Source organism: Sorex araneus, chromosome 2 (genome assembly GCF_027595985.1).
Source record: "Sorex araneus isolate mSorAra2 chromosome 2, mSorAra2.pri, whole genome shotgun sequence".
Classification (NCBI taxonomy): domain Eukaryota; kingdom Metazoa; phylum Chordata; class Mammalia; order Eulipotyphla; family Soricidae; genus Sorex; species Sorex araneus.
The window spans coordinates 236,564,509-236,577,789 of record NC_073303.1 but is presented as its reverse complement, the minus strand read 5'-3'; the positions used below and the strand labels follow the sequence as shown (position 1 = coordinate 236,577,789).

Genomic DNA, 13,281 nt, shown 5'->3' with positions numbered 1-13,281 from the left:
AGGTCACCGAGCCCCCTGGGTCGGCGCGGACAAGGGAGGGGAGAGCGTGGCCTCGCGCCGCGCCCACGTGCTCCCCGGGCGCCCTGGCCGCCCCACGTGCTCCCGCGGCCCTTGAAACGCCCCTCGTCGGGTCACGTGCCGCAGCGGCGCCGCCCCATTGGTCGAGGGGGGCGTGGCGCGCTGGCAGCTGCGCAGTGGCGTGCGCGGCCGGGCCCCGCCCCCCGGCGGCGGCGGCGGCGGCGGCAAAGGTGACGTCAGCGGCCGGGGGGCCGCGCGCGCCGCAGTGAGTGTCCCCGCGCCGCCCGCCCGTGCGCCCCGGCTGCCCGGCCGCTCGGGTCCGCGCCGCTCCCATGCCACGGCCGGGGTGTGAAGCGGGGCCGAGCCGGGGGAACCCAGAGCAGCCGGCCTGCAGGTACGGGGCCCCCCGACGCTCCCTCCGCGAGCCCTGGGGTGGCCGGGGTGGGGGTGCGCGCGGAGGCGGTGTCCAGGCGGGGGAGGGTCTCGGGGCCGGCAGAGTGGGCAGCGCGCCGGCTTTGTGCACGCAGCGCCTTTTGTGCACCCGGGGGGTGCGCGGCTGCATGCTGGAGCCCGAACAATGCAGCCCGGCGTGGGGTGCGGGGGGCTTGGGCGCAGCCCGGGGAGGGGGGCTGGGCGCGCGGGGCCCCGAGCGCGGCGTTGGAAGCTGCCCAGCTCAGCCGCCGGCTGCACCACCCCGGGCTGCTGCGGGCCGGGCAGCGGCGCGGACCGGGTGGGCGCCCGGGCCAGGGTACCCCCTGCCACCCCCGGCTTGGCTCGTGCATGCAAAGTGGGGGTGCTGTGGGTGGGGGGCGCCCCGGAGTGCAGAGCCGCCCTGGACGAGCGGCTGCACCGGGTGTGGGGAGCGCGTCGGTGCGCGCAGGGCGCCGTGGCCCTGCGAACCCCCGTCTCCTGCAGGCGCCTGGATTTCTGGGGGGCGAATGCGGAGCGGGGTGTGTGTGTCTGTGTTTGGGGGTCGCCCCTCCAGCACGCTGGCCTCGCCCCACCCTTCCGAAGCCCCAGCGCCCCCGTTTCCAGCTTCCCCACCCCCTCCCAGCCCCATGGCGGTGCCAGGCTCAGCCCCCAGCCCCTGGGACTCGGGCGGACGCGCGCGCGCGCACCCGCTCCCCGACCTCCCCGCCTCGGCACTTGTGAGGGGCCCCGTGGGGATCCCGGGAGAGGGGATGCCAGCCCGGGAGTCGCCGGGCCCCACGGGTTCTGCATGCCCTGGGAGCCCCCCTTGGGGGGGCAGGGGGCGGTGACGTCATCCGGGGCGGAGCCGTTGAGGTGGGGGGGCGTTCCCCGAGGGCCGCCCCCCCCCCGGACTTTGCCCGTCTGTGTCTTGGGCGCACGGGTTCGGCCGGGCTGCTGCCAAGTTCACTACTCCTTATGGGCATCGCTGCACATTTAGGGTCCCCCCCTCCCCGTTTCGGCTCCCCGCCAACCCTGGACATGACCGGCCTTCCCGAAGCGACCCCCCTCCCGAAATCAAGGAGTGTCCTTTGAAACGCGTTCTCTCCAAAATTCTCAGATGGGGGGGGACACCCCACCTGCCAAGTGCAATTATTTTTCAGTCACACCTCCCCCGCCCCCCTCCCCCCCAAAATCTGGACCCTTCTTCCTGCACGACCCTGCCCCGGGAGGGCCAGACGGTCCAGCGCCCGCAACAGGCCGCCGCGCGCCGGGCGCCCCACATTCTCCAGGCTCCCCAGTGCCTCTGTCTGGGGGCGCCCCTCCCTCTCGCACTCCGCCGCCAGCCCCGTGCCCCTCCTCAAGCTGCCGGCGGCCGCCCCCACCCTTCAAAGGAAGCAGGAGGGGACCTTTCTGCTTCCCATCCAGCCCCTCAAAGAAGAAGAATCCAGGCCCCCCCCCCCCGCCCGTGGCAGAGGAGGAAAAGGGGCTCTTTGGGGTGTCCGTGCAGAGCCAAAGGACTTGACAAAGCTGGAGGGGGCCTCCGGGTTCCCAGAACCGGGGCCTTCCTGCTCTTAGCCTGGGTTGGGGTTCAGGCGCGCCCCTCCCCCGCCCGCTGCGCCCCTGGGGGGCCTGGGCCGGCCCGTCTTTGTTCCGGGCGCCCGGTTCCCGGAGTCCTGGAGCACGCAGGGACCGGGACACCAGCTGCAGCGCCAGCGCCTTTATTGGGGGCCAAGGGGGTGGGGGCCGCGGGGGATCTTTCCCCTTGCATGCAGCCCTCCCCCACCCAGCGCCCCCCTTCCTTGGCGGCCCCTCCCCCTGCCTTCTGTCCCTTCCCTTTCTTCTCCTGCCAGCTGATACTTTGGCTGGGAAAGGCGGGCCGGCCGCCGCGGCTGGGGGGCCGGTTTGCTTTTCACCCCCAAATCCCGGACCCCTGTTGGCTGGCGCCCGGCATCTGGAGCTCTGTCCATTCTCTCCTTCCCGGGCCCTGCGCCCCCCCACCCCCACCCCTTGTGCGTGTGGCAGAGGGGCTGCTTATCATGACGGTGCACTTCTGCACGGGGTGGGTCGCCCCCCTCACGCCCCCCAGGGGGCGGCCACCCTCCTTATTCCTGCCCCCCCCCTGAGAGTTGATCTTAATTGGCCCCGAGCAAACAAAACGGTCGCGGGAGACCCGGGCTACCTGGTGAGGTGAGCTCATGCGCCACTTTTAATTCCTTCCACCTGGGGCCAATGACATCTGCACCCCCCAGGGGCGGGGGTGGGGGTCGGAGAGGGGGGCTGGCTGGCATGGTCCTGTCACGCCTCCATGATGCTGATGCCTTCATCCCGGAGTGCTCCGTGGATTCCGTGCTGGACCATGCTGGGGGGGGGCTCCCTTTCCTCCCCCCTTCCCCGTCCCATCCCTCAGTGCCAGGCACTTGTGTCTTGCCTGGGTCCTGCCCTGCTGGCCGTGGGCACAGAACATCGGTCTGCACCGCTCTCCGGGCTCCCCCATCCCTGCCCTCCCAGCCCCTGCGACCACCTACCCACCCACCTGCCCAAGGAGGTTTTTTTGTCCAGACACGTTGGGGGTCAGAGGCGCCCTAGATTGCCAGGACCTCCACCCCTGTTCCCGTCACGGTTTCTCCTTCTGCTCTTTGCTGGGGTGGGAACTCAGATCCCCTCCCCAAGCCCCCCCACCCCTGCCCGCTGTTCCCGTCCAGCAGAAACATGGGGGCCAAGGGTGGGTCCCCCTCCCAACTTCCCCCCCCCCGCCCCGTGGCCCCAGGTTCACCTGCGGCCCCTGATTTCACTGGGTGGCGCCGAGGTGCAGGGGTGCGGGGGGGTCGTCGAGAGAGTTGAGGGTGGGGAGGAAAACCCTAAAAATAAAGGCGGATATTTATAACCCGGCAGGTTTGGGGGTAATTGACAGCGCTTCGTGTTTTCAGGCGGGAGTGATTTCTTTGCATCTGTGGGTTCTCAGGGTGCTGGAAGGTTCTGGGGAGGGGGTGGCGGGTGGTGTGGTGGGCCAGGCAGGCCTTGGATTTTCTCGAGGCGGCGGGGAGGGGGTGTCGGTGGGTGCTGAGGGGGGCCGCCTCTGGCTTTTCACAGGAGGTGGGGCGACCGCCCAGGTCCCTCCATCCTCCCGGGTGGGGAGCCCTCCCCCCAGGATTTGCAAGGTGAAGAAGGGCCCCCTCGGGCGAAGCCACAGGGATGAGGTGGGGGGGACTGCAGCCGGCTCTGTCCCTGCCCTGGGTTGCGTGAGGCTGGGGGCCTGGGGGGGTGGTAAGGGGGCGGGCACAGGAGAAAAGGCTGCGTCTCCTGGGGGTCACAGGCTGTGAGTGTCCTGCTGATCACCCCCCAGGTTCAAGGGTCAGAGAGGAGAGTTTGTGGGTACCCCCCTCCCCGCACCACCCCTGCTGGCTTTGATTTAAGGACAGAAAAAAAAAAGCCCCAAACACCACATCCCGCCCGCCTGCAGGCCTCGCCCAGCCCTGAGGTTTCTGTCTAGGGAGGGGGCGGGCTCGCGTGTCAGGAGGGAGGAATCAAAGGCGAAAATTAACGAGCGAAAAGGGGGGGCTGGCGGGATGTGATTCATGGCGCACCCCACCCCAGGCCTGAAGTCGCAGCGCTTTATTTCTGTCCCTCCCTCTCTCCCTCTCTTTCTCTTCCTCTCTCTCTCCCTCTCTCCCTTTCTCTCTCCCTCTCTCCCTCTCTTTCTCTCCCTCTCTCTCCCTCCCTCTCTCTTTCTCTCCCTCTCTCTCTCTTTCTCTCTTTTCCCCTCTTTCTCTCTCCCTCTCTTTCTCTCCCTCTCTCTCTTTTTTCTCTCTCTCCCTCTTTTTTCTCTCTCCCTCTCTCTCCCTCTTTTTTCTCTCTCCCTCTCTCTCTCCCTCCCTCCCTCCCTCCCTCCCTCCCTCCCTTTCTCTCCCCCCTCCGCCCTTGCTCTGCGTCTCCTCTCCTGTACCCCTACCCCTCCAATTCCAAAAGCTTCTGTGTTCTTCTGGAGATCAATGGGACTTTTTTCCTTGAAGATAAAACACACTTGGGGGGCGGGGGGCTGTGCCCCCTGCTCGGTCTTTGAGGGACGCCCATAAATTTAACGCTTGAGATTAGGGGGATCTCTGGGTCCGGTTTCTGGGTCCCAGCCCCCCCATCCTTCCCGTCCACTTCTGTGGTGGCTGTTTTATTTTGATTCGGGGTGTGTGTGTGTGTGTGTGTGTGTGTGTGTGTGTGTGTGTGTGTGTGTGTGTGTGTGTGTGTGTGTGTGTGTGTGTGTGTGTGTGTGTGTGCGCGCGTGCCTGCCTTGCATGGGCGTGTTGTGATTTGATTTTATGTGTTTATTTTGGTTTTGGGGGGGCAGCCCTGCAGGGCTCAGGGGATCTCTCCTGGCAGGGCTTTGGGGGGCCCTGTGGGGTGCTGGGATTGAGCCCAGGCTGATTGCCTGCCGGGCAGAGTGCTCCCCGCGGTGCTCTAGCCCCTGTTTTGTGACTGACATCTCTGCCTTAGATCCTTCGAGGAAGCCGCAGCCCCCCCCCCTGTCCCGATCCCCCCCATATTCCTGCTGCAGGATTGAAAATTTCACTTTTCCTCTGATGCCTGGCTGCGTCTCTCTCCCTCTCCCTCCCTCTCCTCCCTCTCCCTCCCTCTCTCTCTGCCTCTGACCTTGGTCTCTGGGTGGGCCCCTGACCCTGCCCCACTCCCCCCCACCTGCCCTGTCCCCAGCCTGGCACCCTGGAGCTTGTCCATATCCCTGCTCGCTTGCTGCTGGGTGGGCCTGGGTGGACCTGGGTGGGCCAAGCCTTTGCTCCCAGGACCCTCAGGGCCCCCCGCCCCACCCTCTGGCCCCCTGGCTGGGGACCCCTCCTACCCCCTGGAAGCCGCTGCAGTGCGGGTGGGGGTGCAGACAGCCGGGGTGTCTGTGTGTAATTTCACTCGCTCATGATTAACCCGGTGATCGGCTAATGAGGGGGTGTCGGCGGTGACAGACGCGGCCACCGTGGTGCCAGCTTCTCCTGAACAGGCGCCCGAGACCCTCCCCTGCCCCCGCTGCTGGTGTATCCGTGCAGAGAGGGCAAGTGAGGCACAGAGCATAGCCTGGGGAGACCCCGGAACACCCCCCTCCGCCCCCCACATGCCGGGGTCCCGGCGGTACCCCCTTCCCTGGGAGTCTGGGCCACTGTGGGGCCCTGGGGGGCTTCCAGCCGCCTTCTTGGGAGAAGGGGAGCGCCTGGGCGCGGGTTCGAGTTTGGCCACCGTTCTGGCTGTGCTATGTGTCGTGGACCCCACAGGGAGTAACAACTGGGGGGTATCCCCCCACCCTGTTGTAGGGTTAGGGGCCCATTGGGTTGTGGGGTCCCGGGTCCTGCCTGCCTGCCTGGTGGGGGGCACCCCTCTTCCCCCCTTTCCCGGCCCAAGAAAGGCGGGCATGACTCAGCCCTGGGAAAGTGGGGCGTTCCCCGCCGCTAATCAAGGCCGCCCCACTTGGGCAGCGGCGGGACGGGCCAGGCGCTGGCGGGATCCGGGCCCCAGGGGGGCCCCTGGCATTCCTGAGACCCCCGAAACACACACACAGTGACTCCTTCACCCCCCGCCCCCCAGCTCTCCAAGTCTGGGCAAGTCCTGCCCTGGGGAGTGGTCGGGGCTCAGGAGGGTGGGCAGGACGTGGGGGGGTTGGGGGGTCCTGGGTGCTGCTTGGTGCCTCAGTTTCCCCATGTGGAAAACGGCAAAAGCACCCCATCGAGTAACTCATGAGGGAGGGTCCGAGAGGGACCTGGGTGTCTGGGTGTCCAGCCGACCCGAAGCCCAAGGTGACACGCGTGGTATGCCAGGGACACCCCACCCCCGCGACCCTTGGACCCATCGTTGAGGGGAGGGGGGTAGAGAGGACGGGAATGAGCCAGAGGTGGAGGAGGTGTCTGGGGAGACTGGACGGCCCCTCTCTCAGCGCGGGCCCTTTGGGGTGGGGGGCTTTTGGGGTCCGGCCAGTGCGGAGCCCCTGGCCGTGCTGTCTTTCCAGTGGTCCCTGAACCGCGCACGTGCTGGCACGGGGGTTGGCAGTGTTGGTTTTTTGATTCGGTTTTGGGGGTCACACCCGGCGGTGCTCAGGGCTGGCTCCTGGCTCTGCACTGGGGCTCGGGGGACCCTGTGGGCTGCGGGGATGGAACCCGGGTCAGCTCTGCGTGGGGCAGGCAGACGCCTCCCCGCGGTGCTGTCTGCCGCTGCGGTTCGCTGAAGGCCCCCTTGGAGTCCCCAAACTCGGCGGCAGCACCCCCAAAGTTCTGGCAGCTAAGACGCCTCTTTCTCTTCCCCTCCCTCTGGAAGCTGGGGTGGGGGGGGGAGCCCCGTCTCCATGCGGCGGCTGCTCTGCCCTCCTCCGCGGCGTCCAGCCCAGCGTGGCCAGGGATCGAACTCGGGGCCTTGCGGGTGGTGGGCAGGAGCCCGGCGTCTGGTGCGTCCTCGTGGGCCCCCGGAAATAACTCTGTGGACCGGCTGGTAGGCTGAGCCTCCCCCGAGAGGGCCCTGCCCCGGCTGCAGGGACCTGGGCGGCCGGGTGGCCGCGGGCAGGAAGGGGGGCTGCCCCAGAGCCAGGCACACCCGCTCCTTTCATTGTTGGCTCCCGGGGTCACACCCAGCAGTGCTCAGGGCTGACTCCTGACCTCCTGGCGGTCCTCAGGGGCCCTGTGGGAGGCCGGGGATGGGGCCCGGGTGGGCCGTGTGCAAGACTGACGCTGTCCCTGCAGTTAGTGCTCCCGCCCCCAGATCTGCTCTCGCCCTGCCTCCCCAGGTCACGGGTCATGCCTGCCCTCAGACCTCCCCCCAGCGTGTGCGAGCCCCCTACCCCGTCAGCTCCCCGAGGGGTGCTCGGTGCCCGTCTGGCGGGGGAGGGGGAGGGCCGCGTGCTCGGTGGCTGCCGGCCCTGATCGTATTAATCTCGGTCACGATGATAAACTGGGCAGAAATAAAGTGCCGCGGGCCCGGGGGGGGGGGCGTCGGCATCTGGCCGGAATGAACAGAGGGACGGAGAGAGGGACGGACACGGATGGGGCCACCTTTGTCCTGTGGCTTGGTGCTCCTGGAGTGAGTGCTCAGGGCTGGGCCGGCCGGTGTGCCCCGGTGATGCTTGTCGTTTCTCGTGGCTTCTCTCCTAGCAGCTGCGGGAGATGAGGCTCCCGGAGACTTGTGATGTCTGGGGGGGGGGGTGATCTGGGGTGGGGAGGTGCTGAGCACCCCTGTGCCCGGGACCCAGAGGGTGGCGGGCAGGGAACCCTGCAGTGACCGGGGCCACGGGGAGGGAGCTAGCCCTGGCCCCTCCAGGGGTGATCCCTGAGCACAGAGCCCTGAGCATGGCCAGGTGTGGCTCCGAAACAAACAAGTCTCCCTGAAACTTAAGACAGTGACAGCAGGGGCTGGAGCGATAGCACAGCGGGGAGGGTGTTTGCCTTGCACGTGGCTGACCCGGGTTCGATTCCCAGCATCCCATAGGGTCCCCCGAGCAGCGCCAAGAGTAATTCCTGAGTGCAGAGCCAGGAGTAACCCCTGTGTATCACTGGATGTGACCCAAAAAGGGAATAAAAAAAGACAACGACAGGAAATCCAACAAGGCGGTTGCCTTGACCCTGGGTATGCCTGTGACCCTCTTTCCAGTGCTCAGCTCAGACTAGAGCACTGAGATGGGAGTATCAACTTTCAATTGCATTGCAGGTGGGTGGAGAGGTGGTCGGGCTCTCCCCTTGACCTGTAGACCCCCCCAGTTTGATCCCTGCTGCTGCATTTCCCCCCCCCGCACCACCAGGAGTGAGTACCGAGCACAGAGTCCTGGGGAGAGGTGGGGACGTGGTGCCTCCTGGCAGTGCTCAGGGACCAGGCGGGCTTGGGGAGCAAATCTGGGGTCCCTGTTGGCGAAGCTGGCGTGCCTGGCGCCGTCTCCGCGGCCGCGTCTGTGTGTGGGTGCGGAGTGGGCCATCCAGCCCGGCTCTCACCCGCACGGCAGCTGCTCTGACCACTGAGCGCCACCCTGGGGCTGTCGAATGCTGGAGCTCACGAATGGGTTCCCTCAGCACCCGGGTCCAGGGTGCCTCCTCTGCCCTGGGGTGCTGGCTGGGAACGAGGCTCTGTCCTGACGCAGTCTCGGGAGCCCGCGACAGAGAAGCACCTCTGGAAGCTTGATCACGCCGGACCTGAGGCAGGCGCTGTCCCCGGGCTGCCCGCGGCCTGCAGTCCTCTCCCGTGAAACCGGGCACCTCCGCCTGCTGCTCGGGGCTAATGTCGGCACCAGGGTTCGGAACGGAAACTGTGTGTGCGCGGCTGTCTTGTCTCACAAGCAGTTTGGGGAGGCGAGGCTGGAACCCCGAATCCACAAGGTCTCAAGCTCCTGTCCCGGGAAGGGGCGACCAGAGGGACGTTCTGTTCCCCCGCCCTGGACCTGAAGCTCTTCTTTCCGCCCTCCCCTCCATAGCCCCGTGCCCTAAGAGTGGGGACATGTTTCCCCTATTCTGTAGATGGAGAAACTGAGGCACCAAGGCCCATCCTCAGGGGTTGGGGAGCAGGCCGGAGGGGAAGAGGGGAGTCTGGGTGGGGGCAAGGTTTGATGAATACCCTATGGTTGCACTTTAGAATTTTAGTATTTCTTTTTTTTAGGGTTTTTGAGACACACCCGGCAGTGCTCAGGGCTGAGTCCTGGTGGGGCTCAGGGGCTCCTGGGGGCTGCCGGGCTCAGACCTGGGTCAGCTGTGTGCGAGGCAGGTGCCCTCCCTGCTGTGTTCTTGTAAAACAGGCTGCTGAGGGCACCCTGTGTGTTGCTACCCCCAGGCCCCTAGTAAGGGCCAAGCAATGCACTTCAGGCCAGGATGGAGGCCTTTGTGCAGGGCCTGGGGGTGGGGTGTGTATGTGTGTGTGTGTGTGTGTGTGTGTGTGCACGCGCGCACCTCAGGATGTGTGTGGTCTATGTGTGTGTCTCAGGTGTGTGTGTGTGTGCCTGCCTCAGGGTCTGTGTGTGTGTGCACGCGTATGTGCTGGGGCTAGGTTGAGGGGTGTGGTTTGCCCAGGTCATCTTGTGTGTTAGTGTGTATGTGTGTGTGCTGTGTGTGTAGTGTGCAGTGGTGTGTGTGGGTGCGTGTGTAGTGGTGTGTGTGGGGGGTGTGGTTTGCCCAGGTTGTCTGTGTGTGTGCGCGCAGTGTGTGTGTATGCGCATGTGTGAGTGTGCTGGGGGCAGGTTGAGGGGTGTGGTCTGCCCCGTCGTGGTGCGGTGCCAAAGGAGCAGTGACCAGCAGCAGCTGACCAGGACAGGTGTGTGGGTCAGTCCTTTCCTAGGGGGGTGCCCACCTCTCACAGTGCCCCTGCTTGCTGGGGGGGCAGGCGGTGCCCAGTCTCCCACGTGCAAAGCCTGAGCCTTGGGGGCCCCCTCCAAGCCCTGGGGGGTCACAGCTACCCCCACCCCCATTGGGCCTGTGTCAGTGTCCCCCTCCCCCGCCCGTGCCCCTCCCTGGGGTGGCAGCTGAAGTGCCAAGAATTGGCGCTTTTCTCCCCGTCCTTCTCGTAACCCTCAAAGGGAAACCTTGTCTCCCGCTCTGAGCCCCGGGACAGGCCGAGCGGGGGGGGGGGGGGGGGCCCAGCCCCCCACCTGGGGCCACAGTGCAGTGGGAGGGCCTGGCCTCGCCGGGCCAACCCGGGCCCCTCCCCTGGCACCCCACGAGGCCCCCCTGCCCCCAGCACCGCAGACACAAAAAACTAAAAAAAATAAAGACCCTTCAGGAGGGCCGAGGCCACACGTGGACTCCGGGCCGTGTCCCCCGAGCACCCCTGGGTGAAGCCTCGGAGCCCGCCAGCCGCTGTGCCCGGCTCTGCACCGCACCCGGATTGGCCGGGCACACCGGGAGGGGCCTCCACACGCTGCACAGCGGCCCCCGCCCCAGGCTGGCCTCTGCCAGAGCCCCCACCCCGCCTCTGCCCTCTTGCTGGTCACGTGGGGGGGGGACGCGAGTGTCACGAGAACTGTTGGGGGTTCCGATCCCATTGGGGTTGTCCTGCACCTTCAGGCCGCGGCTCGGACTTTGTCCCCCCATGAGATCTCGGCTCCGGCTTCCATGGCCTGGGGGGGAGGTTATTTCTCCCTGAATTCAATTAATGAGCCTATTAAAAAGCATTTATTTTCCCTGACAGTTGTTTACCGAGGAGGAGAGATGAATGAGCCGGCAGCTCCGGGCCAGGCAGCGTGGGGCTGTCTGAAGCGTCAGTGCACGTGTGTGCGTGCGCGCCCGTGTGTGTTTGTGTGTGTGCGCACGTTTGTGTGTGTGCGCGTGTATGTTTGTGTGTGTTTGTGTGCATGTGCATGCGTTTGTGTGTGTGCGTGCATGTGTGCACGTGTGTGCGTGCGCACCCGTGTGTGTTTGTGTGTGTGTGCGCATGTGTGTTTGTGTTTGTGTGCATGTGTTTGTGCGTGTGCATGTGTGTGTGCGAACACGTGTGTGTGCTGCACGTGTGTGTGCTTGTGTGTGTGTCTCTAGTGGGGGCTGCCTTGGGCCCCTCCTCTTAATGGGTATAGCTTGAGGGGGGATTGCAGTGGGCTCTGGGATGAGGGGGCATCATTGGCATGTTTGCGGAAGGGCTGGCCTTGGCACCCCCCTGGGTCTAGGTCTCTGAGCCAGGCTGGTTCAGAGCCTGGGACCCGGCCCCCCTTGGCTGGGTGATGGGGTGCTTTGCCCTTAATGGATTCGACCATTGCATTTCAGCCAGTGGCTGCCGGGGAGTGGGGGGTGCGGGGGGACGGAATTCTCTGAATCATTCAGTTCCCAGGCTGGGATCAAGGAGCAAGATTTCCTAGCCATGGGCCTCACCAAGGCTGGCCCCGGGTGGGATGTGGCGGTGATGGCAGGTGCTCCAGCAGCCACCTTGGGCCCCAGGGGTGCAGCGTGCCTGGGAATGAGAGCCAGCAGTTGGAGAGAGTGGGGACTGCTGGGATTGGGGGTGACCCAGAGAGAGCACCTCCCCCCCCCAGCACCTGCCTGGCTGCTTCGGGCTGCTTCACAGACATGAAGTGTGAAATCAGGCCTTTGTGGAGGGTTTTTCTTTTTATCCATCACTGAAGTTCATCCTAAAGAATGAGTCTGTGAGCTTTCACATCTGAGGCAGAAACATCCAAACTGATTGGCCCCGGCCCCTTCTTTGGTTTTAAAAAAAAAAGTCACCCAGTCGTCCCCCCACCCCCTGGAAATTTCCTGTTTTGGTTTTGGCTTGGGTCACACCTGGTGATGCTCAGGGCTGACTCCTGGTTCTGTGCTCAGGAATTACTTCTGGCGGTGCTTGGAGGACCCTGTGGGGTGCCGGGGATCGAACCCGGTCGGCTGTGAGCAAAAAACACGTATCTTCCCCGCTGTCCTATCGCTCTGGCTCCAGGAAATCGACCTTCTTTAGGCGAACATATAAACACACATTCCCTCCACAGCCCCTACTCCTGACTCCCCCCTCCACCCCCCCAAGTCTCCTGAGGTCACCGCAGCAATTCCTGGGTGGGAGCATGGCCCATTTGGGGGGATGGTGATTCTGGGCACCCTCTTCCAGATCTCCTCTCCTTTCATAATGAGGAACCCCTCCCCCCACACACACACTTCCTCTGCAGTGCGCTTGCAAATGAGCATTTGCAAAACACACACACACACACACACACACAAAAAAAAACATTCGATGGTCCAGCGGGGAGAGGGCTGGCCTTGTGGACGGCTGACACTGGGTTCAATCCCCGGCATCTCACAGGGTTGCTGAGCCCCACCAGGAGTGATTCCTGAGTGCAGAGCCAGGAGGAAGCCCTGAGCAATCGCTGGGTGCAGCCCCAGGACCCAGGGAATAAGTCAAGGAAGATAACAAACCTCCCGCCCAGTTCCGGCCCCTGCCCCCGCCCTGACCTCGCCCCTCTCAGATCCTCTGTTGCTCCCACCCTGGGCCCTGGGCTCCCTCTAGACTGGGGTGGGGGGGTTCCCAGGGGCGTGTGTGTGCGTGGGGGGTGTGGGGGGACTGCTTCTCCCCGCTTTGTTCCCGGACCCTCGAGGCTGATGCTCTGGATGCCGCTGAGCTCGGGTCCAGGGCGCGAGGTGAGGCCTGGACAGGGGGCAGGGGGCGGCGGGAGGGGGGTCTGCGTGCTGGTGACTGAGGGCGCCCGCATCACCCCAGCCCGGCCCAGCCAGTTCCCTGCCCCCTTCCCTGCCACCCCCCCCCCCCCCGCCCCTGCTCCTGCTCCTTCCTCTCGCCCCCGTGTTCTCACCTCGGCCTCCAGAAATAGCCCCTTTAAAATAGCCGTGTCCCAATCCGGGGCCTCTGCCTGCCCACGGCCCGTGACGCTGCCGCCGGGCTGGCCTCCTCGGGAGGGGGGAGCTGTAAAAATATGGGTAAAGTTCACACAGCCCCCGCCCCCTCTGTGCCCAAAGAAGCCCATTTGTCATTGAACTTTAAAAACTGTGTAAATGGGGGCCTGAGCGATAGGACAGCGGGGAGGGCGTTTGCCTTGCACTCAGCTGACCCGGGTTCGAGCCCCGGCATCCCACAGGGTCTCCCGACCATTGCCAGGAATAATTCCTGAATGCAGAGCCAGGAGGAACCCCTGAGCATCGCCGGGTGTGACCCCAAAAGCCAAAAATTAAATGAATAGATAAAATTAGAAAAGTACAAAAACTAAAAATGCTTATTTTGCGTGTTGGGGCCACACCCAGCAATGCTCAGGGTTCACTCCTGGCTCCGAGCTCAGGAATTACTCCTGGCGGTGCTCGGGGGACCCTCTGGGATGCCAGGGATGGAACCCGGGTTGGCTGCGTGCAAGGCAAACGCCCTCCCCCCTGTACTATGGCTCAGGGCCCTGTGGTGCTGCTTTTTTTTCTTTTTTTTTTG

The 13,281-nt window shown here is 65.1% G+C and overlaps 1 protein-coding gene across 20 annotated transcripts in view; it reads left to right on the top strand.

The window, feature by feature from the left end:
• Window positions 1-244: 244 nt before the first annotated feature.
• Window positions 245-13,281, top strand: part of PTPRS (protein tyrosine phosphatase receptor type S) — an 85,572-nt gene continuing 72,535 nt past the window's right edge. For 8 of the 20 annotated variants that reach the window (XM_055126036.1, XM_055126034.1, XM_055126033.1 and 5 more), the window contains exon 1: window positions 246-412. The gene's annotated coding sequence lies outside the window, so the exon portion shown is untranslated. Of the gene's footprint in view, window positions 413-13,281 lie in introns of all 20 variants that reach the window. The other 12 variants (XM_055126043.1, XM_055126039.1, XM_055126042.1 and 9 more) reach the window with 3 other exon arrangements.